Here is a 13,660-nt window from a genome sequence, read left to right as displayed (position 1 = left end):
TTTAATGAGAAGGAAAATGCTTAGAGCATTTCATATACAAGTGACTTTAGATATTAGAGTTTTAGGTGGGCAACAACCTTGAGTATTTAATTGGCCAAAACTATCGAAATTTATTTTCATGACTTTGCATGCATAATTTCTTCAAGGACTGAAAAAAAAACCTGTTTATTAGTGGTCACAGTGACATCTAGAGCACTGGCATGTCCCTCACTCTGAGACAGACCGAATCGTCAAGTGATTAACAGCAAGAGCCTGTCAAACTCTGGCTTTTCTAAAACTTCAGTGTCTTCTGAGAAAAGGAGATAGAGTTTCTACTTCGTCTGGGGTTGTGTTGGTGGATTGAATAAGACGGGGCACCTGGCCAGCTCTCAGGAATGCAGCTGCTCCTGTAATTCTCCCGCCATGTCCTCCAGTGCCTGGAAAGCCAACCCCATTTCCTGTCCTTGTAGTTTCACGTTTGCAAGAATGTCATATAGACAGAGCATACAGCGTGTTATCATCTTGAAGTCTTGCTTCTTCTTTCACTTAGAATTTGAACTTCATCCATTTTGTTCCATGTATCAATAATCTGTTGCTTTTAATGCTCAGTTATGTTCCATCGTGTGCTATGCCACAGGCTGTCCATTCCTGACGAAAGGATATTTGAGTTCCCATTTTAGGGTGATTTGGAACAGAAACACTATCGGTATCTATTTTTAGGTGAACACTCTTTTTCATCATCTTTATTTTATTTTTAAATTACAGTTGATATGTAATGTTACATTGGTTTCAGGTGTACAGTGTAATGGTTAGACATTTCTGTAACTTATAAAGTGATCCCCAATTAGTCGAGTACCCACCTGGCACTATACATAGTTATTAGAATATTATTGACTGTATTTGCCTAGCTCTACATAAATGCTTTACTTTACATTCTTATGACTATTTTGTAACTACCAATTCACACATCTTAATCCCTTCACTTTTTTCACCATTCCCCCAATCCCCTTTCCCCTGGCAACCATCAGTGTGCTCTCTGTATCTATGAAGCTATTTCTGTTTCGTGCATTTTGCTTTTTAGATTCCACATATAAGTGAAGTCATGTGGTATTTGTCTTTGTCTGACTTATTTCACTTATTTCTAGGTCCATCCATGTTGTCACAAAGGCAAGATTTCATTCTTTTTATGGCAGAGTAGTGTTCCATTGTATATATGTACCACCTCTTCTTCATCCAGTCATCTACTGATGGACGCAGGTTTTTTCCCATGTCTGGGCTGTTGTAAGTAATGCTACAATGAACACAGGGATGCAAATATCTTTTTGAGTTAGTGTTTAGGATTTCTTCAGATAAGTACCCAGGAAGGGAATTGCTGGGTCATAAGGTAATTCCATTGTTAATTTTTTGAGGACCTCCCGAAGCATTTCCCACAGTGGCTGCACCGACCTGCGATCCCATCAGCAGTGATGAGGGGTCCCTTTTCTCCTCATTGTCAACAGCACTGGGTGTTGATTTATGGATGACAGCCATTCTGACAGGAGTGAGGTGGTATCTCATTGTGGTTTTCATTTGCATTTCCCTGGTGATTCGTGATGCCGAGTATTTATCTGAATTCAAAAATTAAGGGTTTCTGTTGTTTTATAATGTCTTCTAATTCGGCTACTCAGCTCACTGTTCAGCATGGTTCACATCCCATAATAACCATTGGGGACTTTTTTCAGGATCGGTGGCTTTCACTTGTGACTGCGGTGCTTAAGCTGTTGACCTTTGTCCTTAGAATTGTCCTGCAGTCATTTATGTGGGTTCTTGATTCGCTAAGTCACAAGCAGCAACTTCCAATTGGCTTTTCAAGGTTCTGCTCCGGGTCAAAGTGCACCCCGAGGTTTGTCTCATAGCCAGATATGCGTGCTCCTCTAACCGCCATTTAAAAATGAATTAAGTGAAAATATGAGGGAAAGGATGTCCTTTCTAAAACAAATGCTCTTTAAAACTTGAAGACATATGACTGAACATTTAGACTTTAAACAGCAGCAAAAAAGATAAAAAGAAAAATGCAGGAAAAGCTATGGGAATACATTTCAGATGTCTGTTGCTCTCCTACGTGGATTTGCATGTTTTGCTTTTCATATTTCTTTTTTAAATATTTTCTTTCAGTTATATTTGACCTACACTATATTAGTTTGAGATGTACAACAGAGTGACTAGACATTTATATAACTTACAAAGTGATCACATCAGTAAATCTAGTGCCCATATGACACCGTGGAGCAGTCAAGATGGAGGCAACCCGGTTTTACTTTTTAAACTCTTCCAAAATTTAAATTGTCTTGCCATACTCATTTGTGTATAAATATGAAAAAAGGCTGTCAATATACATCATAGCTAATTTTAAGTGGTAACAAAATAGTTAATGGATCCTGTTTTTAAGTTAGGATCAGTTTATTTTAGCATTGGCAGCTGGGTTCTAATAAATGTTTTAAATTTAAATGCTGCATATAAAATCTATTTACCTCAGTGTCACAACCTTTGCAGGGCTTTTATTATTTGCCCATTGCCTTATCCTCATACAGTGACCACCTTTGCTTACCTTGTACCTATCAACTATAAAATGCTCTGAGGACACAAAACTGAGTAAGGTCTCTCGCTCCTGACCCCAAGGTATCACTGTTAAGTGTGGGATATGTTTCCATGGGAGCCTCATGGAAGGAGAGACAGAAGCTGACTCTAGTTTCTGGGTTGTGTTGAAGGATGCACCGAAAGACATTTCTGTGCAGGACAGGAGGCAGCACTTGAAGAGGCGAGCGTGTGTTGAGCAGCACGTGTGGGTGCATGTTTGGGGAGGCGACATGCCATGCTTGTTTGTGTACCGTGACTATCAAGGCAGGGATTAACAGAAAACAGCCAGGGCTAGGTCCTGAAAGAGCTCGTGTGTCACGCTACATACATGCCTGTCTACCCCCATTGCTCAGTGGGGCTCAGCACGCTATGTCGGTCCCGTGTCTGGGACCTCGGTTTGTGGCGTCAAATGCCGGGCTTCTGGCGCTGGTCCTGACACTTCTCTGCTGTGTGACTTGCCCCTGTGCCTGTCAGTTTCCACCTCCGTGAAGGGAGGTGGCCGCCCAGACCTACCTGACCAGGTGGCCTGAGGGCTGGCTGTGCTAACACCTGTAAGGATGAGAAGGTGGTTGACGCATCCTTGGGACTTAGCACGAGCCGGCTCCCATCAGCACCTCCCTGCCCTGGTCAGTGAACTCTCCCGCAATGATGATGAGCTGAGTGTTGTTAGTGCCCGACTTTATGGAAGGGAAACTCCTACGCAGGGCGGTTACCTGACAATCCCGCATCACACCACAAGTAATGGTGCCCCTAACTAAGCACTATTAGAGGCCATCTTTCTCTGCAATAGGAAAATAACTTCAGACAGTGTTGACCCTACGACTCTCTGAATTTGAGAATCACTGACCCTAGTTAGGTTAAAAAAAAAAAAAAAAAAAATTAAGACGAGAACAGCTAGCACGTCCTGGTATTTTCACTTTCAGTTAATGTTTGGCACTCGCCTCTCCCAGCCTGCAGCTCCTGCCTGACCCGTCAGTGAGCAGTGTAGCTGGCCGGTTGCCTTGTGGTGTAAACATGGACTAAGCATCTCATCACAGATGAAGAGCTTGAGATGGATGAGCTTCGTGCATGGTCACTCACCATCCGCATGGAAACCCTTTGTTCCTTGCGTGGGGCAGAGTGGGTGCTCGGGTCATGCCCTGTGACCGCACTCTCAGTGCCCCTAGGAGACAGGCAGACAGTGAAGCCCGGGCTTCATTCCATAACTTTCCTAAATTGGTTCTTTGGACACAGAATGTCTTTTTTTTTTGAAGTGCATAGCCCGTGGGTTTAGCTTTAATTTCCCCACTTTTGAGATTGCCGTGGCTATAAAAAGCGCTTCACTTTTTTTCCTTAATTCTATCGCAATAAACAAAATAACACAAAGCGTATGGTGAAAGTGACTCCGATGGCAGCCAGCGCGGTGATGAAGTATGGTGCGGGTGCCGATGGACTGGGAAAACACGCCACACCTACGCAAACCTACTGGGCACTTCTGCCTCGTTGCCAGTGGATGGGAACCTAGTATTTTCACTTTCTCCATTTTCCAATGGAAGCCAGAGGAGTGGAATTCATGTTTTGTTTTAGTTTTCTTTTTTGAAGGTAAGTAATTAAAAAAATACAAAACAAAACATTGCGTGGACCAACATCATGTGACTCGCCCAAAACAAACACATCATTGGATGTCCCAATCAGACACCTCTATTTAAGCAAGGAGAATACTAGCAGGAACATTTTCTGCAGAAAAAGAGAAATGATTAGATTTGCATGCTAGATAGATCATTCTAGCAGACCCATTTTTCTACCTGTGTTATCCAAAAGTGGTAGTGAAACCAGGAAAAAAGATAAGATTTCCAGGGACTTAGATAAAGTGGAACACATAAGGAGTCTGTGGTTGGACCCTGGGCACAACCAGCAATTCAAGAAGAGACCATGGAAGGAATACAAGGAAGGATCAAACAAGAAATACGCTTAAGAAAGAAGATGTATCGTAAGCTTCAGAAAGGCCCAGTAATATAAGGACTGAAAAACATCCTTCAGTTTTGTAGCTTGACTATATTGAAAAATTAGTTTTGGTTGAGTGGAAGAATTGTAGTGGCCAATACCGGGGGGTGCCAAAAAATTGTATATAAGTGGACACTTTGGTCAACGTTGCTCAAGCAGTAATTCGCCATAATCAGAAATGTCTGGACGCTGATGGGAACCACTTTGAGCACCTCTTGTAATTGCAGAAGTCAAACGTGACTTGTATTCATCTTTTGTTACTGGTATATGTTGAGTATTACAATTTAAATACAGTTTTTTCCTTTCTTAAAATATGTATACATTTTTTTGTCACCTTCTGTATGTGTTATTGTTTTAAGAAGCTGAGATTACAAAGGAAAGAATAGGTATTTAAGTCAGTGAGTAACAGAGGAATTTGGTATCTGGAAAGGGTTTATTTGTATGAATGAGACTTAAGACTGTTTTTTACCAGGGAAATTTCTATAATGTTTAATCAAAAAGTAGAAGGAGACTGCCTTTTATTAACAATTACTAAACGCCATTTGTAAATGTCTTTTCATTCATTCTCACAACTCTGCCGCAAGGTAACTAAACATCCTTCTATTATAGATGTGGGAAACTTAGTTTTCTAGATGTTAAATGTCTTACAGAAAGTTACATTACTTTGGGATGAGTTTTTTTCTTTTGTTTGCTATCCACCCAACAGCTGTCCAGAAAAAGTTAAGACTGTGTTTCCCTGAAAATAGGACCTAACTGGAAAATAAGCCCTAGCATGATTTATCAAGATGACATCCCCTGAACATAAACCCTAATGTGTCTTTTGGAGCAAAAATTAATATAAGACCCGGTCTTATTTTCGAGGAAACACTGAATAATGTAGAAGGATATTTAGTAGATTATGAGTCAGGGGATAACCAGTCTCTACTCTTTCCTTTATAACACATTACTAGAACAATATATATGAATTTTAAATTTGTATTAAACTGTATTGCATGTTTTGTTTGCGTCCTTCATATAGTTCTAGTTTTGTTTGGGAAATAAATCATTAAAAAATGATTTTTTTCCCTCTTTAGCCAGATAAACCAAAATAGAGGAGAGATGACTGCTGATATTTAATACAAATTTGTATTTTGTTATCAATAATGGATTATGCTATAAAATCCACAACTTCACATACAGTCAAGATCCAATTACCTTCATTTCATTCATTCACAATGTATTTGAATTCATTGAAAAACATGGGCTCCCTCTTGTGACAAAATCAATGATTTTAAATATATTTTTTTTCTTTTGGTGCCAAATCAAATCACCTATCTATGCCCATTTAATTGTTTTTCAATACTATCACGTACAAAATTATTTAAATATTTAATGTCATTCTTATCTCTGATAATTAATTTTCCAGTTTTAAAAATATATACTAACATTTGACTGTCACTAGTGCTTAAAATGTACATAATATTTTCAAATATTGAATTTCAAAATTGTGTTGAGGATATCAGAGAAAGACCAAATTGGGCTTCCCTTCCTTTGTATGTCACACGTGCTTTTGCATGTTTCTGAAACTCTGGAGAAATAAGTGGATCCTTGTAAAACGTCGAGTGCCTGGCACCCCCAGCCATGAACGTGATTTATTGATATTTTATAGGTGTGCTTGTCTTTCCCCACATGCTTGGTGTTTGTCTTGCTCTGCAAACTATTGTGTGTTTTGTTTGCACAATCCTCAGCAAGCAGCATGCATGCTGACCTATGGGGGTTGCCCGCAATGAGAAGGTCTAACCAAGAAAGAATACAAATTGCAGTTATTTTTGAAAATGAAGATTATACACTGTGTGCCTGTGTGTGGGGGGGGGGCGGGGATGTATGTGAGAGAGCGTGTAGTGGGAAAAAAAGAAAAAAACAAGAAAGAAACACAATAGTTACGTCCGGGGCTGAGCTCTGAGGATCTTTTGAGGGCACCCCAATACCAGGTGAGGACCGAGAGCCTGCTGGCTGTATCGTGCACTACACACATGGCTTTGGGCAAGTCATGTCCTTCTCGAAATATCTGTTTTGTCCTCTGTATAATAAGGTAATTGGACTAAATCTGTGCTTTTCAACTTATTCTCTGCAAGAACGTATCAGAGGGAAATGCCGTGTTTCCATGGTTCACTCGAGTATTAATTCTTGAGGCTGTGTCTGTGGGTAGGGACTGTGGTGGTGGCAGGATGTCAAAGTAAGGGCTCGGGATGAGGGCTGTGCAGCCACAGCCTGATGTTGGGGGGCAGACAGGGTGCCCTGTAAGGGCTGCTCCCCACTGATGCATCCCAAGCACACTGGGACCCTGTTTTATCTTCCACAAGGCCATAAAAGGCTGACCCTTTTCGGCAAAGCCAGACTGGTAGGCAGTATGAGCCCAGGACTGGATTTTACTCTCCGACTCATGTTACGACTTGTATTTCTGTGACTCACACGTGGTCAGGCATTTTGCCGAGCGTCATTACCCCAAGTCCCGCCAGGAGTAACACACGCAGGTAACACACGCACCTGCTTCAGTTGTGTGTGTCACTGTGTGATGCCAGGGGCCATTTCCCTTTGTGGCCCTAACGGGCGTCAGTGATGGTTTTCATGGCCTGTGTCCCTGGCATTGGCCCGAGCCCTGTCTGTCACCCGGACCTGCTCAGCAGGAGCCCAGGCTCCTGCAGAGAGAGCGTGGGCATCGTATCTCAGGGACAACCCTGGGCGCTCGCTCTTCTGTGGACCCTGGGCCTCCCTCTCTTGTGCTGTTGCCTGGGGGACCCCTGGCCTTGCCCTGAGTTTCCTTCTGGACACCACGTGTCAGCATGCATGGCCACTGGTCTGTGGCCCGTAGACCAGTGCGTGTCTGTCCTGTACTTTATCCAAGTCCTGATTCATCCCCAAGGGGAGATGGCCAGCCAAGGACGAGCCGTGGCCATGCGTGGTATAACGCTGGCACCACTCAGTCCTCAGTTGGCCTAAGAATACAGAGCTGAGTGGCTCCAATGTGGTGACTATTACAGGTCAAGAAGGGAGTGGGACCTGAAGGCCCTTGGTGGGACGCTGGGGACCAGAACCTGGTCTCACTGTCCAGGGGGATGAAAAAGAAGACAAATGTGGTGCATGAGTGGGGACAGCAGAGCTACACATGCACGTGTGTTTCTGTTCATTCAAGAGCAGCTGCCGGTTGCCCTCTGTGTGCTGAGTACTGTTTTCAGGTTCCACTGAGAAAGACAGACACGGAGGAAGTGCGCTGGTCATCACCCACGTTCCATGGCGGGTGGTGGTCGCAGACCAAGCCCAGGGCAGTGAGTAGGCAGCTCGAGAGCCTGCGGTCTGCCTGGCAGCTCCTGCACTCAGGAAGGATCTGTGTGGCTCGGTATATGAGTTTCCCCAGAAGGAGCCAGAGTCCACGTCAAGGTTTAGCTGTTGTAGTTGTTAGAATAAATTACTTGGGAGGGGCTCCAGTCATGGAAGGAGGAGACGTCTGTTTCCAAGCAACCACCCTGCAGCCTGCCCTCCCCACCACATGCACCTAATGTCTTATTCTAAGCATTGTGTGTGTGCACACGTGTGTGTGAGTGTGCGTGTCTGCATGTGAGTGTGCTTGAGTGTGTGTGCATATGTGAATGCATGAGTGGGTGGGTGTGCATGCCCGCATGTGTGTGAGTGTGAGTGTGTGTGTGTGTGTGAGGCAGAGAGCTTAGAGGTTTTCTGGTTTGGTTGTTGATGTATTTGAATTCATGCAGTTTCCATTGGATGACTTGTTAAAAATAATGTCAATTAGGAAAAATAGATTCGTGTTTGCCTCCCGTGGGTTCCTGGCTCCCTGCGTGGTGCAGACACAGTCTGTGGAGGGAGATGACGGGCAACATTTACAGAGGATTATTCACACCCTCGAGTTTGTTCTCACCTCACAGAGCGCGGCTAGAGGCTGTGGGTTGGTTTTGTTTTGTTTTTCTGCAGTGGGGAAAAAACTTCAGAGCATTGCCTCTGTGACTTGCAATTGGGGAATCGTTGCCGCTGGTTAGGGAAAAAGCCCCAAATGCAGAGCCGGGGAGCACCTGGCCTGCCTGTCCTGCGCCCTGGGGCTTGTACCTCCAGGTAATATTTGGGACTCGCGTCTCCCAGCTTCTGTCGGGCCTGCAGGCGCGTTGCCTTGCGCTGTGAACATGGACTGAGCGTGTCATCACAGGTGATGAGTGTAGGGTATACAGGACATGTGACCTTCGTGCTCGGTTTCGCACCGTCCGCGTGTGAAATCTTAGCATCAGGCGTGGTGCAGACTGGATGGTGGGGTCACGATCGTCCCCTCCTCTTCCTCTCTGCTCTGTGTTCCTCCCAAAGAAGTTCAGAATCTGAAGTGCTGTGAAGGGGAATTTTATCCTCAAGTGTAATGATACTTTGCAGTACCCGGCAAGCACGGCACCCCGTCCTATCCTGATGACATGAGCAGAACATGTTGGGAGCCTGTGCTCAGAGTACAGGGCTGTCTACTGTGTGCTGTGCGTCCTGGCATCACTGTTTCTGGGCTAACTGCCCCTCAGGTTCAGGCAGGTTCAGAAATAAGTCCTCAAAGAACAGAACTGCGTCTGTCCTAAAACGCGTCTGCCTATCTATCGATCTCTCCGTTTTCATTATTGGCAGTTTTAGTTCAGGACAGCAGGAGGTGCGGTCCTGTCCTGATGCTTTGAAACACTTGGCACCCGCCTCAGCAGGGGGACAAGGCTGTCAGGCTCCTTGATGGTTTCCCCAAGGAAAAAGCACGTGATGCTCTTGGAGTGCTTTTGCAAAGCTCTGCCCCGCTGCTCTGCTCCGCACCCTTTCCTTCTTCCATCTTCCACCGTATAGGTCCCCACACGCTCTTTGGCTCAAGCTAGGGCTGAGCAAGGGACCTGCAGCTCTGGGCGCTGGTTCCCTTCCTGGCTCCCCACCTGACACTGTCAGTCTCACTCAGAACCGTGGCCTTTGGAAGCTACGCTTCGGAACCAGTGCATAAATCTCATAAATCTCAACCGATTACAAAAACGGACTGAATTTATTTATTTTTTCTCAAAAATCTCTCTCCCCTAACGGATTTGCATTGTTACCATGATTCTTCCATCTAATCGTTTGAAACTGCTCCTGATGAGAGGAGGGACAGAGGGGACGTGGGGGAGGGTAGCGCATTGATCCAGCATCGCCTCCTTGCTTCGTGATCACTTTGACCACGTTGCAGGGTAAATAAGTCCCTACATCCTGTAGCATCTGTCTGATCCATGATGGAGGGACCACGTCCTACTCTTTTCCACATCCTAGGATATAGGCTTCCGTCAGAACTTGTACGTATTCAGTAAACAAAAAGAGGGGGGAAAAAGTATGCATGGATGAGTTCTATCACTGTTCAGATTTTGATTTAACAAATGTATGAACAGTTCTAGAAATATTTTAATGTATACGTACAATTAAAACTTTTACTCCGGAAAATACCGTTCAAAATGATACAGCATCAGTGAGCAGGATTCAGTAAAGGTGCTAAAGGAAATGTATAATTCAGTTTTGGTGCAGTTTACATGGATATTGAGGTATTATGACTTGAAAGCTGACTGTTCTATAGGGCCTCGGAGAACCGGGCCACTTTTGACAGGGGCAGTCAGAACCGTGCCCTCCAGACACGACTTAAACCGCCGAGAGTAATAACATGGGCCGATGCGCTCAATGTAGCAGTAATGCCCCCTGAGAAGGATGGGAAATACGTCAGTCCTCCCAGGCTGCATGGGAGCTAAATACAGTATGGCAAGAAATAGTAGCAGTGCTCATTACGTCTGATTGCTAATTATCCCTTTGAATGATTCGGTTATGCCTGCTACTAGATAATTAGTTGAGTAATTTATGGCTGTGGCACAAACTAGTATTTTAATTTTCGCAGCCCAATTTTCACAATACCTACAGTTCCCATCCTATCTTTCTCTTTTATTCAATGTTAAATTAGTTTTTTGAAAGCTTACAAAGGAGCAAAACTCCTTGCATTTTTTTTTTCCCACTCGTATTGCATGCAAAAGTTAGGCACTTCATGCAATTTTACTTCCAACTGCAGGAAAATAACATCTTATTAAGTCCTGTTTCATTATGCTTAATTTTTTTTTTTTGTAATGTCACGGGCAAAAGGGGTGAATTTTTTTTAAAAGAGTCTATCAAGTGACTCAATTCAACAGCTGCCAAATTTCATGTTCCAGAAAGACAGTGAACATTTGGTAATCCACCTTCCCATTTTATGCATTTCTACTCCACACCTGAGTACTGTTTGTGCCTGGATGTCTCTTCTCTATACCGAGGAGTAGCCATCTGGGGACACCTGTGCCCTACTCCCTCCCACCCGGTTTGGTGTGGTGTACGAACAGGTCAAGAACTTCCCATAGTAGGAAGACTCTAACGTTATCTTCTATTTTTATTTGAGTAGATATGATTCATTCTCGTCTAGGAGCATTCGGGCTTTGGGTCAGTCTCTCTTGAATCCTTTTGCTCTTCTCCAGAATCCCAGCTCCCTTGCTGGGTTTTATACTGAGATCATAGGGTAGTCTTACAGTATTGTGTCGTCTTTCATAAACACTTGCTTTTAGTTCATCATTTCTATTAACCTTTAGATTATATCCTACAGATAATGGTGAGAAAGTAAATGAGAAAGAGACGGAGGGAGGGAGGGTGAGAGAGAGAGAGAAGTTGGTATCATGATATCTGATTATTCCAATATAATTTCAGATCTGCTGCCCAAAACTTAATTGATTAAATTCAAATGACAGCTTCAATTTAATCATGTGTTTATTTTCTTCATTTGTGTACATGGTGAACACATTTGCCAAATTGTTGATTGATATTATGAATAAAGATTGGACTTTAAAATATGCTTTATTTAGATTTTGGATTATGAATTCTATGTAGCTGGGGGAAAAGTTGTGACTTTGTGATCGATGTAATTAAGACTGGCTAACTTCCCCCAATGAGAGGGAGCAACAACATGCTTAAAACAACAAAATTTAAAAGTCAGATTTCGTCAGGAAAAGATGCTCGATGATTTGGTTTTGCCATCCCTACTCTATGCAAATGAGCACTTTTAATAATAGTTGACACCACCAGACACAATTCCCTTAGGGCTAAGAGTTTTTAGCTGGCATCTGAAATCAAGACGATTTGGCATGACGGGTTGCTGCCGTTGGCTTTCGGCGTGGCAGTGTGGTTTTTACTGTAACACGGTTACAGAAAGCCAGGGTTTGGACTTGCTGTGTTGCTCCTGTTCCTGATACTCACCAGTTCTCGATCGATGCTCTAAAGGCCAGCCCTGACAGTGTTATTTCAGCAAACGCCAGGCTGTGTTTATTACGATGGAGTCTATGCCCTTTATTGCCACCAGTCTTACATGAAATATGTGTTCTTTGACCCATTTAACAAATGGTTCCCACAGACAGGGCACTGCACCTCTTCCTTTTTTCTACAGATGCCTTTTTAAAAAGTTTCTTACCCATAAGGCAGTCTGTCTCTTCATCAAAGCATCATATTGACCTTTCCAACTTTGTGCCGGGCGCCACTTGGCTGGTTGTGCTGTTTTTCCCCGAAGTGCTAACTAGAGCTCTAACAGAATTTTCTGCTGCCAATCTGAGGCTCCTCAACTGTCTTCAGATGTGTAGTTCAGTCCTCTTCACTTGTTTCAAAACGAATGCTTCATCTTCTAAACTAAAAAGCAGCTGTTACAAAGTGAATAAATGTATCAGCAATAAGTTAGAGATAAAAGTTACATGTGGTTAGACTTTTGCCAGTGTTATAAAGCCCAGTAATATTATATGTTATCTTTTGTCTATATTATGAAACTATTTTGGTCCTCCTTCCACTAGCAAAAAATAAACATTTGTTATCAAGAGACATTATATGTTAAAAAATGAAAATTAGTCGTTGATAGAGCTCTTTAGAATAAATTTTGTGTTTCCATTATAAGTCTCGGCCAGCAGAAAATTTTTTCAAGGGTGAAAGAAATTTCGGCATGGCTCTGACAATTGCATTTTTCATAGAACATTATTGTATGTGGTGTTGAACTTTTCATGTATTTTTCTCCACTTCTTTCTTGACCTTTATTTTTCTAAATATAAAATTGCATAAATCATTAGATTAAAATATCTAAAAGAAAGGGGAAAAATTTCTTCTTTGCATTTCTGTGTGTGTGTATTTAATATATAGTAATATATAGAGATATACATTTTTCACCAGAAGAAAAGTTAGTCCACTTCCTGAGCTTATAAATTTGATTTACAGGCACCACCCTTATCTTATTTGAGTACACTACTTTAAATAGATAAAGTCCAGTATTCATACTGCATCTCATGGTGCCTTTATGGAATTAATTAGACTGCCATACAATTTGATGCTTCTGAGTACTAAGAATTCTACTCATAATTCCTTCAAGTGTGATGTGCTATTACATTATATGAGTAATATTTTTACACACACACACTCACATCCATGTCACACTCATATCACAAATAAATACACAATTAGCGTGCTTGGTTTAAAAGTTCACCATCCAAATTTATGATTTCCTGAGCTAGAGACTTGTCCCTTCAAACATTCTATCTGTGACAGCAACGCACTGATGGCCGAGTGAATATGGATGTAATGATTTGTGATGAAGCAACATTTTATTCTTCACTTTATTTATCTGTCTTGGTCAGTTTGTTGAGCTACACACCAAGAATGCATTTGAGGGGCAAAGAACATAAACAAGAAAAAGTCAGGGTGCGCCCACAGAGAGTTCAGAATCTAACGAGAGAAAAGTGAACACATATGCTTAACACACAGGGGGCATGAGACGCAGCCATTGGAGAGAAGGACTCAGAGCTCGGACGGCTCAGAGAAAAGCCGGCTCCGAAACAGCTTCTGGGACTGACGCTGACACTGTCCTCAGCACGCAGTGTCAGCGACAGGGGCGTCCCTTGTTCAGAAATGAATAAAGAAGCCCGATCGTCTCATTAATATTATCAAGCATTTGAAGCATTTATGAAGCATTGCGTTGGCTTCAAAAAAGCCAAGGGGTTTAAGCAGACACAGGGAACATTCTAGA

The 13,660-nt window shown here is 42.8% G+C and overlaps 1 protein-coding gene across 10 annotated transcripts in view; it reads left to right on the top strand.

Moving 5' to 3' along the window:
- The window catches only part of RALYL (RALY RNA binding protein like), a 499,528-nt gene that overhangs the window by 181,009 nt on the left and 304,859 nt on the right, over nucleotides 1–13,660 (top strand). The window lies entirely within an intron of this gene.

This window comes from Rhinolophus ferrumequinum, chromosome 14 (assembly GCF_004115265.2).
Source record: "Rhinolophus ferrumequinum isolate MPI-CBG mRhiFer1 chromosome 14, mRhiFer1_v1.p, whole genome shotgun sequence".
In the NCBI taxonomy this organism is placed as follows: domain Eukaryota; kingdom Metazoa; phylum Chordata; class Mammalia; order Chiroptera; family Rhinolophidae; genus Rhinolophus; species Rhinolophus ferrumequinum.
The sequence above is the reverse complement of the archived record's forward strand: the minus strand, read 5'-3'. Positions and strand labels throughout refer to the sequence as shown.